General features: G+C 37.6%; 1 pseudogene; it reads left to right on the plus strand.

The window, feature by feature from the left end:
* Positions 1-9609, plus strand: part of LOC126989615 (uncharacterized) — a 41376-nt pseudogene that overhangs the window by 26068 nt on the left and 5699 nt on the right.

Consider the following 9609-nt stretch of genomic DNA (forward strand, 5'->3'; position numbering starts at 1 on the left):
ATACGAGGGGAATGGAAGAATGCATAAGAAATAACAGTGATAAAAAAGATAAAAAAAGAAGAAGTTGAAAGAGAAGGAGGAGGAGGAGGAGGAAGAGAGAAAAAATGGAAATGGATAAAGAGATGAAGAATGAAAACTAAAATTAAGGAAGAATAAAAGATAGGAAGACAGAGGAGGAAAGCAGGAGAGGAAGAGAAAGAAGAGGAAGAGGGAGGAGGAGATTGAAAGATAAGAGATGTTGGTAATAAAAAACAGGAAATTAAAAGAAAGAAGAAAAAAGAGTAGAGAGGAGGACGAAAAAAGAAAGAAAGAGGAGGAGGAGGAAGGAGGAGGAGGAAGAAGAAGAATTGAGAAAGATAGAGATGGTGAATAAAACAAAAAAGCAGGAAATTAAGAAGAAAGAAAGAAAAGTGAGAGGAGGGACGAAAAAAGAAGAAGAAGAAAGAGGAGGAGGAGGAAGGAGGGAGGTATGGTGCTTCACACACACCTGTTTGGCAGCATGATTACTATGGATGAAAACAAGTAGAGTCTCGGTAATGCTGTAATTATCTGGCTCTCACATAGCAGGCATCCTGCGCCACTTAGCCAGGCACAGGTGGAGTAGCCTTCCTATTATCGCCTCACTATCCTTTGCTTTCACTCTCTTTCACTTTCATCTTCTGTATTCTCCTTTTACTTGTATTTCCTTCAACTTCTTCTTCACTGACTCTTACTTTCATTTTCACTTTCTTACTTTTTACTTTCTTTCATTTTCTTTACTTTCATTTCTTTTTGGCTTTTTCATTCTTTTCTTTCTACACTCTTTCTCTGTTCTTCACTCTCTTCCCCATTTTCTGCTTCTTCACTTTCATTTTCTACCTTTCCTTCATTTTCATTTTCTTCACTTTCGTTTTCTTTTGCTTTCTTTCTTCATTTTCTTCACTTTCATTTTCTCTTCACATTCATATTCCCCTGCAGCCTTTCCCTCAATTTCTATATTCTTTCTTCACATCTCCTTTCACCCTGGCTTTCATTTCTTCCATTTCATTTTCTTCACTTTATTTTCTTCTCAGCTACTTTCCTGACCTAACTTACTGTCTTCTCCTTACTTTTCTTCTTTTTCCCACTCTTTTACTTTACTTTCTCTCTATCTCACTTCTTTTTATTTTTTCATCTCTCTCTCTCTCTCTCTCTCTCTCTCTTTTCCTATCCATCTCTGTCACTTTTTTTCTTTCTTTTCTTCCTTTTCTCCCATTTTTTCTTTTCTTTCTGTTCTTACTATTTTTTTCTTTATGTATGTGTGTGTGTGTGTGTGTGTCGCCCCCTTTCTTTGTGCCCTTTCCCCACACAAGCAAAGTGTACTTTCTCCTCCTCCTCCTTCCTCCTCCTCCTCCTCCTCTTCCACCTCCTCCTCCTCCACACTTCCACGAGTTGATTTATTGAGTAATTAAGAAAGTTGTTCACCTCTATTCTTCTCACGCCTTCTTTCTCCTCTCTTCTTTCTTCTTTCTCCTTTCTCCTCTCCCTTTATCTCTTCAATTTCATTTATCGTTTGTCTTTACTTTCTTTCTCCTCTTTATGTTTCTTCCGTCAACTTTGTCACTGATATTCTTCTTTCTTTCTACTTTTCTTCTTTCTTTTTCTCTTTCATTTTCTCTTCTTTTCGCTTTTTTTCTCTTTCACTTTCTTTCTGATTTATAATTTCATCTTTTTCTTCCCTTTTCTATTCTTCTAAGTCCATGTTTCACCTCCGCTGCCTTTCTTTCTCTTTCTTTCTCCTCATTTTCTCCTTCACTTTCTCTTCTACTTTCTTGTTCGGATTGCAATTTCATCTTTTTTTCTTCCTTTCTATTCCTGTTAGTCCATGTCACCTCCACCGCCTCTTTCTTCTTTTTTCTTCCCATTTTCTTTCTACTGTCATTCATTTTTGTCTTATTTGTCTCTCTTCTCCTTTCTCCTTAGAATCTTTACTTCATCTTCTTCGCTTTTTTTCATCCACTTTCTTCTTTCCCACGCACCATTTTCTTCTTTCAAGTTCTCATTCTCTCATCTTCTCATCTTCATCCTTATTCCCATCTTCTACGCTTTCATTCACTTGTCTTCATTCTTCCTTCTCCCAGTTCTCTCCTTGTTCTCCTCTCCTCTCCTCCTTCCATCACCTCCTGACCTCTAATCTCTCCCATCACAATCCCACCTTTTTCTCCCTGAACAAATTAAACATCATCATCATCACTCATCATCATCTCTTCACTCTCATTTTCATTTTCACTCTCTTTCTTCCTTCTTCACTCTCCTTCACTTTCACTTATTTCATTTTCACTTTACCTTCACTTTCTTCCCCCATTTTCTTTTACTCTTCACTTTTCATTTATTTACCTTCTTCATTTTCTTCACTTTCGGTTTTTTGTTTTGTTCTTTCATTTTCTTCACTTTCATTTCAGTTACCCTCTTCATTTTATTTTCTTTTCCTTTCATTTTCTACACTCCTAGCCCACTGTATAAGTCTTGTATTAAACTCTTTTATTTCTGACTAACTCCACTCACCACTCACTCACACTTTAATTCTATACTTACTCTTTTTTTTTTCACTTCATCCCACCACACACACACTCACACACACACACACACACACACTTTCTTCTATCTATCTATCTATCTATCTATCTATCTATCTATCTATCCATTCATCTCTATCTATCTATTCATCTCTTTTATAATCTTTTTGTCTCTCCTTTGTTTTCTTTTAATTTTTTATTTTCTTCTTCCTTTCTTTATTTCTGTTTTACTTATTTGATTATCTTATTTTTTTTCTCTTTCTTTTGTTTCCTTTTCTTAAAATCTCGTCCCTCTTCCATTCAACATATCAACTGTCACTTCTACTCATTCACTCACGAACTCACTAATCCTCACTCACTCACCACTCACTCACTGCCTACTCTTATTTTATCCTAACCTTACTCTTACTTTTTTAAACTTTCATTCTCAATCTTTCACTCACTACTCATTCACTCTTACCTCCACTTTCCTCTCACTCACCACTCACTTCACTCTCACTCTCTCCCATGTGCATCGTGTCGGTACTGATCTTTTTCTGCTGCTGCGCTAATGACCATCACTAGGCCACCACATTATCACCTGCAAACACACCTGCGACTATCAGTCTCAGGTAATGTTATTGGCACCTTCCGTTTCATCACCTGTCCTGCTCTACCTGTTCCTCCCTTCATTAACCTTTCAATTTTGAAGCATAGGACATTAACCACTCTGATGTTGGTTTAAGGCTTATGTAAACCATTAGAAGGATGACTTTGTCTCATTCATCTCATCTATCTATCTATGTTCCATCTGTTCATCTGTCTGGTTCAACCCAACCCAATCCACCCTAACCCAACCACCACTGTGAATCTGATGTTAGTTTTCAGGCTTATGTAAACCATTACACCTGTGTCTGTGTCTATCTATTTATTCATCTATCTGTTCATTCATCTATCTGTCTGTCTAACCCAACTCACCCTAACCCAACCTAACCACTCTGTAAATCTGATGTTAGTTTTATTTATGTAAACTATTAGAAGCATGACTCTTGTCTCTATCTGTCTATTCATTATTCATTTGTTATCTGTTCATCTATCTATCTGTCTGTTCAACCCAACCCAATCAATCCACAAGCATAACCCTGAGGTTTATCTATCCATCTATTCATCCATCTATTTTATCTCATCTCTATTTTCATCTCTCTTTTAAAACCTTCTTTTTTTCTTTTTTTTCCGTATTTATTTTTTCATCTCCTCTCTCTTCTATGTTGGTTTTTTTTCTTTTTTCCTTATTTGTCATTTGTCTGTCTATCTTCTGTCTGTCTGTCTATATTTATTCATCTCTTCTTTACTCTGTTTCTCTTCTTACTTCATCTTTTTATCTTACTTGATTTTACTTCTAGATTTTCTTGCTCTAATCCCACTTTTACCTGCTCTTTCCAACCCATCTTTACATTCCATTCATCTATTTATCACACACCTACCTTCCTACTTATCTACTTCTACTAAACTTAATCAAACAGTCAATTCAATCACTCAATCAATCAGTCAGCCAGTTGTCAATCACGTCACCACCTAATCTATCTATCTATCTGTCCATCTATCTATCTATTCATCTATCTCTCACCTGTATTCCCTAGTCGTTTTGTTGAGCCTTTATTATAATCCTTTAGTCTTTTAACATAAACCACTTCTTCTGTTAAACTAGTCTGTTACTTTTTTTTTTTGTTCATCTTTTCTTGTTTTATTTTGTTGTTTTATTTTATTCATCTCACACGTTCATCTATTCAACTTTTTGTTTTTATTTTCTAATGTTGTTTTGTTTTTCTGTTTTTGCTTTTCTTGTTTTGTTTTTCTTTCTTTTCTTTTTTTTCTTTTTCTTTCCTTTTGTTTTGTTATATCTCTCACTGTTCATCTTTTATAATCAACCTTTGTTTTTTTATTTTCTAATGTTTTTCTTGTTTTGCTTTCTTGTTTTGTTTTGTTTTCTTTTCTTTTCTTTCCTTTGTTTTGTTCAGTCTCTCACCTGTTCATCTTTTTTCCTAATCAACCCTTTTTGTTTTTATTTTCAAATGTTGTTGTTTTTTCTTGTTTTGCTTTCTTGTTTTGTTTTCTTTCTTTTTCCAAGGTTGTTTTTGTTCTATCTCACCTGTTCAATCTTTTTCTTTGCTAATCAACCTTTTTGTTTTATTTTCTAATGTTGTTTGTTTTTCTTGTTTTTGCTTTCTTTGTTTTGTTTTGCTTTTCTTTTCTTTCCTTTGTTTTGTTCTTTCTTTCCACCTGATTCTTTCATAATCCAACTTTTTATTTTTATTTTCTAACGTTGTTTTGTTTGTTTTTCTTGTTCGGTTTTGTTTTGATTTCTCTCAACCTGTTCACTTTTTGTTTCATTAACCTCTTGCTAATTTGTTGGAGTTTAAAAGTACCACGCTTATTTACCTGTCGCTTATTTTTATTTATTTGTTTTTCTTAATCACTTGTCCGTCAATGATTTTTTTCTTTTTTTCTGTTTCACTCTGTCTGTCTGAACCTCTCTCTCTCTCTCTTTGCTCTATTTCTAATTTGTATCATCTCTCTCTCTCTCTCTCTCTCTCTCTTCCATCTTCTCTCTTCTTCTCTCTTATCTCTTCCATATATCTCCTCCTTTTTTCTTCCCTCTTCTCCCTCTCATCTTCCCTTTATCTCTTTCTTATATCTCTCATTTATCTCCTTCTCTCCCCCTCTCTCTCTCTCTCCAATTCTCTCTCCATCTCTCTCTCTCTCTCCTCTTCCATCTCTCTCTTCCTCTCTCTCTTCTCCTTCATCTTCCTCATCTCTCTCTCTCTCTCTCTCTTCCTCTCTCTCTCTCTCTCTCTCTCTCTCTCTCTCTCTCTCTTTCAATTTCTTTCTCTTTCTATCTTACATCTTCTATCTCTCTCCTATCTCTTCCTTTCTTTTCCTTTCTTTCTTCCTTTCTTTACATTAGCCTTTCTTCTTAAGTTAAACTTTCTATCATCCTCTCTCATCCTCCTCCTCCTCCTCATCCTCCTCTTCCTCCTCCTCCTCCTCTCCTCCTCCTTCTTTCTTTCTCCAACCTCCCTTCTTCCCCCTTCCTCTCTTCCTCATCTTTGCTCCTTCCTCTCCTCCACTTCTTTCCTTCCTCCCCTTCTTCTTGTAGACCATCTCCCCTATATCCATCCCCTCTCTCCTCCTCCCCTCCTCCCTCATCTTCCCTCACAATCTCCATTACTGATTCCATTCATACCCATCCACCCCAACACGCCATCATCTCCTCTCATCCTCTCTTCTACCTCCCCTTCTTCTTCGTCCCCTTCTTCTTCTTCTTCCCCTTCTTCTTTCCCCTATCAATCAAGCCTCAGGTAACGAAGGTGGGCTCAAGGTGCAGGTGTGATCAAACTCTAGAAATGATAATTAATGATAGCTGATAAGGAGGAGGAGGAGGAGGAGTTAGATGGTAGGTAGAATGGAAAACGAGAATGAGAAATATAAGTAGAAGTAATAGTAGTAGTAGTAGTAGTAGTAGTAGTAGTAGTAGTAGTAATAGTAGTAGTAGTAGTAAGAAAAATTGTGGATAACTGGATGTCTGTCTGTTCATTCGTTCGTCTGTCTGTCTGTCATGTATGTATATCTATGTATACTAACACTTCTCTCTCTTCCTCCCTCTCTTTTCTTTCCCTTTCTCTTCACTTTAACTCTCCCTCCTCCTCCCCCTCTCTCTTCTCCTCTATTCACACTCTATCCCACCCCACCTTTTCCTCCTCCTCCTTTCCTCCCTACCCCTCTCTCTCTCCCAACCCCAGACAAGCAAGCTCCCTGCACTGCACTGGCACTGAACAAGCACAGTGGTCATGGTCGCCGCGGGACAACATCACGTTAACCTGCTGTAGAAGGCTGTACCTGACGCCCTAGACTCTCACCTGGTGGATGTTGTCCCCACCTAATCACACTGGAAGGAGGAGGCTGGAGGAAGGAAGGAGGAGGAGGTCACCACCCAGGCTTACCTCCACCAATCCCAAACCTCAATGACGATTCTCCCAAATTTCCTCTCCCCAGCTACCAACTCCTTGGAAACTCCCACGGTTCTGGGGTGATGGGGGAAGCCCTGGGGAGGACGAGGGTGAAAGGTGGGGTGCTATTACGCAATGTGACTCTGCTTCCTACCAAGTCCTATGTGACACTGAACGCGCAGTGGTCCGGTCATCCAGGTTCTTGTGTTATGCTAAGAATCGCGTCGGCAGAACCAGGGCACCATGCACCTATACTCCTGTCTGTTGTGGGTAAATAGGTACTAGTGGGTCCTGTGTCTCCTCTCATACTTTCTTCTATGTTTGAGTTTGTGTTTAGTCATTGTTTAGTGTTTATATTTCTCTTCTATATCTCAATATTTTCTGGGGAGTCTTCTTTCTCTTCTTCTCCTTTCTCTTTTTTTCTCCTTTCTCTTCTATGTTTTATTTTGATTGGTAACTGTTCAGTGTTTATATTTCTCTATTCTATTTTCTATCATGAGTCTTGTATCTCTTCTTCTTCCTTTTTCTCCTTTCTTCTTCAACATTTTCTTGTATATTACTGTTTAGTGTTATATTTCTCTTCATCATTATTTGGCGATGATTCTTGAAGTCTCTTCTTCTCCTTCCTCTTTTCTCCTTTCTCTTCTACGCGATTCTCTTTTCTTTCAAATCCATTTCTTTCCTTGTACAAAGTCTCATTCTAGCAATTCTTCTCTCTCTCTCCTTTCTCTTCTTCTCTCTCCAATGTGGAAACTCAAAATATTCTTCTTCATCTCTCTCTCTCTTCCACTCTCTCTACCTTCCTCCTTCCTCCTCTTCCCTCTTCCTTTCTTTTCATTTCACTTCTACTTCTTGATTCTGACTTCCTTCTTCTTCTTTTATGTATGAGAGAATTCAAACTTTGGAGCATTCTTCCTTTACTTTTCTTCCTTTCGCCAACTCTTTCTTCCTCCTCTTCTCCTTTCTCTTCCTCCTCCTCCTCTTCTTTCCATTCTTCTTCCTTGTCCAAATTCCTTAAGCCTCACCTCTCCTCTTTTCTTTCTCTTCTTTTTATAATTTCAAATGTAAAATCTAGAATGGCCATCCTTCTTCCTCTCCTTCTTCTTTCCTCCTCCTCCTCCTCCTCCTCCTCCTCCTCCTCCTGCTGGACTGTGATTGCTTCCGCTGACAAGAAAGTGCTGTCCGAACTGCCTGTCTAGAACTGGTTCTAAAAGTCCCCTGTTAAAATGTTTGTCTGTTTTTCCTGTCTGATTCTTTTACCTGTCTATTCTATACTTTTTTGTCTTTTTTCACCTGTATTTTCCTGTCTAATGCTTACCTTTATTATTTTCCCATTACTCTTCTTTTTCCTGTCTTTTCCTGTCTAATTATTATATCTATTTTTTCTCTTTTTAATGATTTTTTTTTCGTGTCTTTTTTTTTCCTGTCTAATTCTTTTTTACCTATATTTATTTTCCTCTTTTAATTTTCTTTTTTCCTGTTTTTTCCTATCTGTCTCTTTTTCACAATTCGTCCATACTATTTCCTGTCTATTTTTGCTCCATCAATTACCATTTTTTAACCCTCACTTTGTCTTTTTTAATTATTGTTTTCCTGTATTTTGTCACCTGTTTTTTTCCTGTCCAATTTTACCTTGTTTTTCCGTCTTTTTTCCACCTGTCTGTCTTTTACCTGTTCATATCATTACTGTCTTTTAAACCCACCTGTCTTTTAGTAATTGGTTTTTCTACCTGTATTTTTTCTTAACTGTTTTTCCTGCCTAATTATTTAACTATTTTCCGTAAAATTTTTTCAACCTGTCTTTTTCCTGTCTTTTTAATTGTTTTTGTCTACTCTGTTTCTTTTCCACCTTGCTTCATTTTCCTAGTTCACGTGAACTTTTTTGCTTGTTTTTTGTTTTTAGAACTCTTTTTAACTGTTCCTTTTTGCTTTTCCTTTTATTAACTTGTCTATCACCTGTCTTTTTCCTACCTGTCTTTGAGTCCCTGTCTTTTCTTAGCTTTCTTTTCAACCTGTCTCTTATTCTGTCTTTCACTTGTCTTTTCCTGTTTCTTATCATTCCATGTCTTTTTCCTCTTTATTTTCATCTATCTGTCTATTGCTGTCTAATTTACCTGTCTATCTCTGTCTGTCTATTATCAGGTTCATTACTATGATCTATTATCATCACTGTCTATCATTAAAATGTGTGTCTACTTTTGCACTCTTTATTTCACTGTCTGTCTGTCTGTCTGTCTGTTCATCTGTCTCTGTCTGTCTGTCTACATCTGTCTATCTGCTCTGTCTATCTGTCTGTCTCGTCTTATCTGTCTATCTGTTTATCAACTGTCTCCTCTCGTGTGTGTTCATTTGTTTTCTTCCTTTATTATTTGTGACCTCTTTCTTCTTTTTTTCTTTTTTACTAAATTGAAATAAGTTAAAAGTTAAACCAATAAAGACGAGAAAGACAACGAGTGTAAAAAGATTCATCTGTTGTTCTCTCTGTTCATTCATAAATCCATCTCTCTCTCTCTCTCTCTCTCTCTCTCTCTCTCTCTCTCTCTCTGCGTGTGATTTGTTGAAGAAACGAAGAGAAAAGAAGAGGAGGAGGGAGGAAGGAAGGAGGAGGAGGAAGGAGGGAGGAGGAGTGGAGGAGGGAAGGAGGAGGAGGAGGAGAAGAGAAGGGAGAAAAGTAAACAAGAACAAGGGAACAAACAAACAGACGAGGAAACATACATGCAAAAATGCAGAAGACAGGACCCGACAAGCAGGAAGAAAACACACACACACACACACACACACACACACACACACACACACACACACACACACACACACACACACACACACACAAACTCGTCCGCTGCTTCTTCCCTGTGTCTTTCCTCTTCTTTTCTCCTCCTCCTCTCCTCCATCCTCTGCGGTTGGAGAGGAACGAGGAGGAAAATCTCCCCAAACACTCCACAAAGACAAAGATACAAACTCTCTCTCTCTTCTCTCTCTCTACCTCTCTCTAACATCTCTTTGAAGGGTGTATGTCCAGCTAAGGAGAGAGAGAAGCAGAGAGAGAGCAGCCAAGTGATTTCCTCCTCAAATATATATATCTCTCT

This window comes from Eriocheir sinensis, unplaced genomic scaffold (genome assembly GCF_024679095.1).
Source record: "Eriocheir sinensis breed Jianghai 21 unplaced genomic scaffold, ASM2467909v1 Scaffold1240, whole genome shotgun sequence".
In the NCBI taxonomy this organism is placed as follows: Eukaryota; Metazoa; Arthropoda; class Malacostraca; order Decapoda; family Varunidae; genus Eriocheir; species Eriocheir sinensis.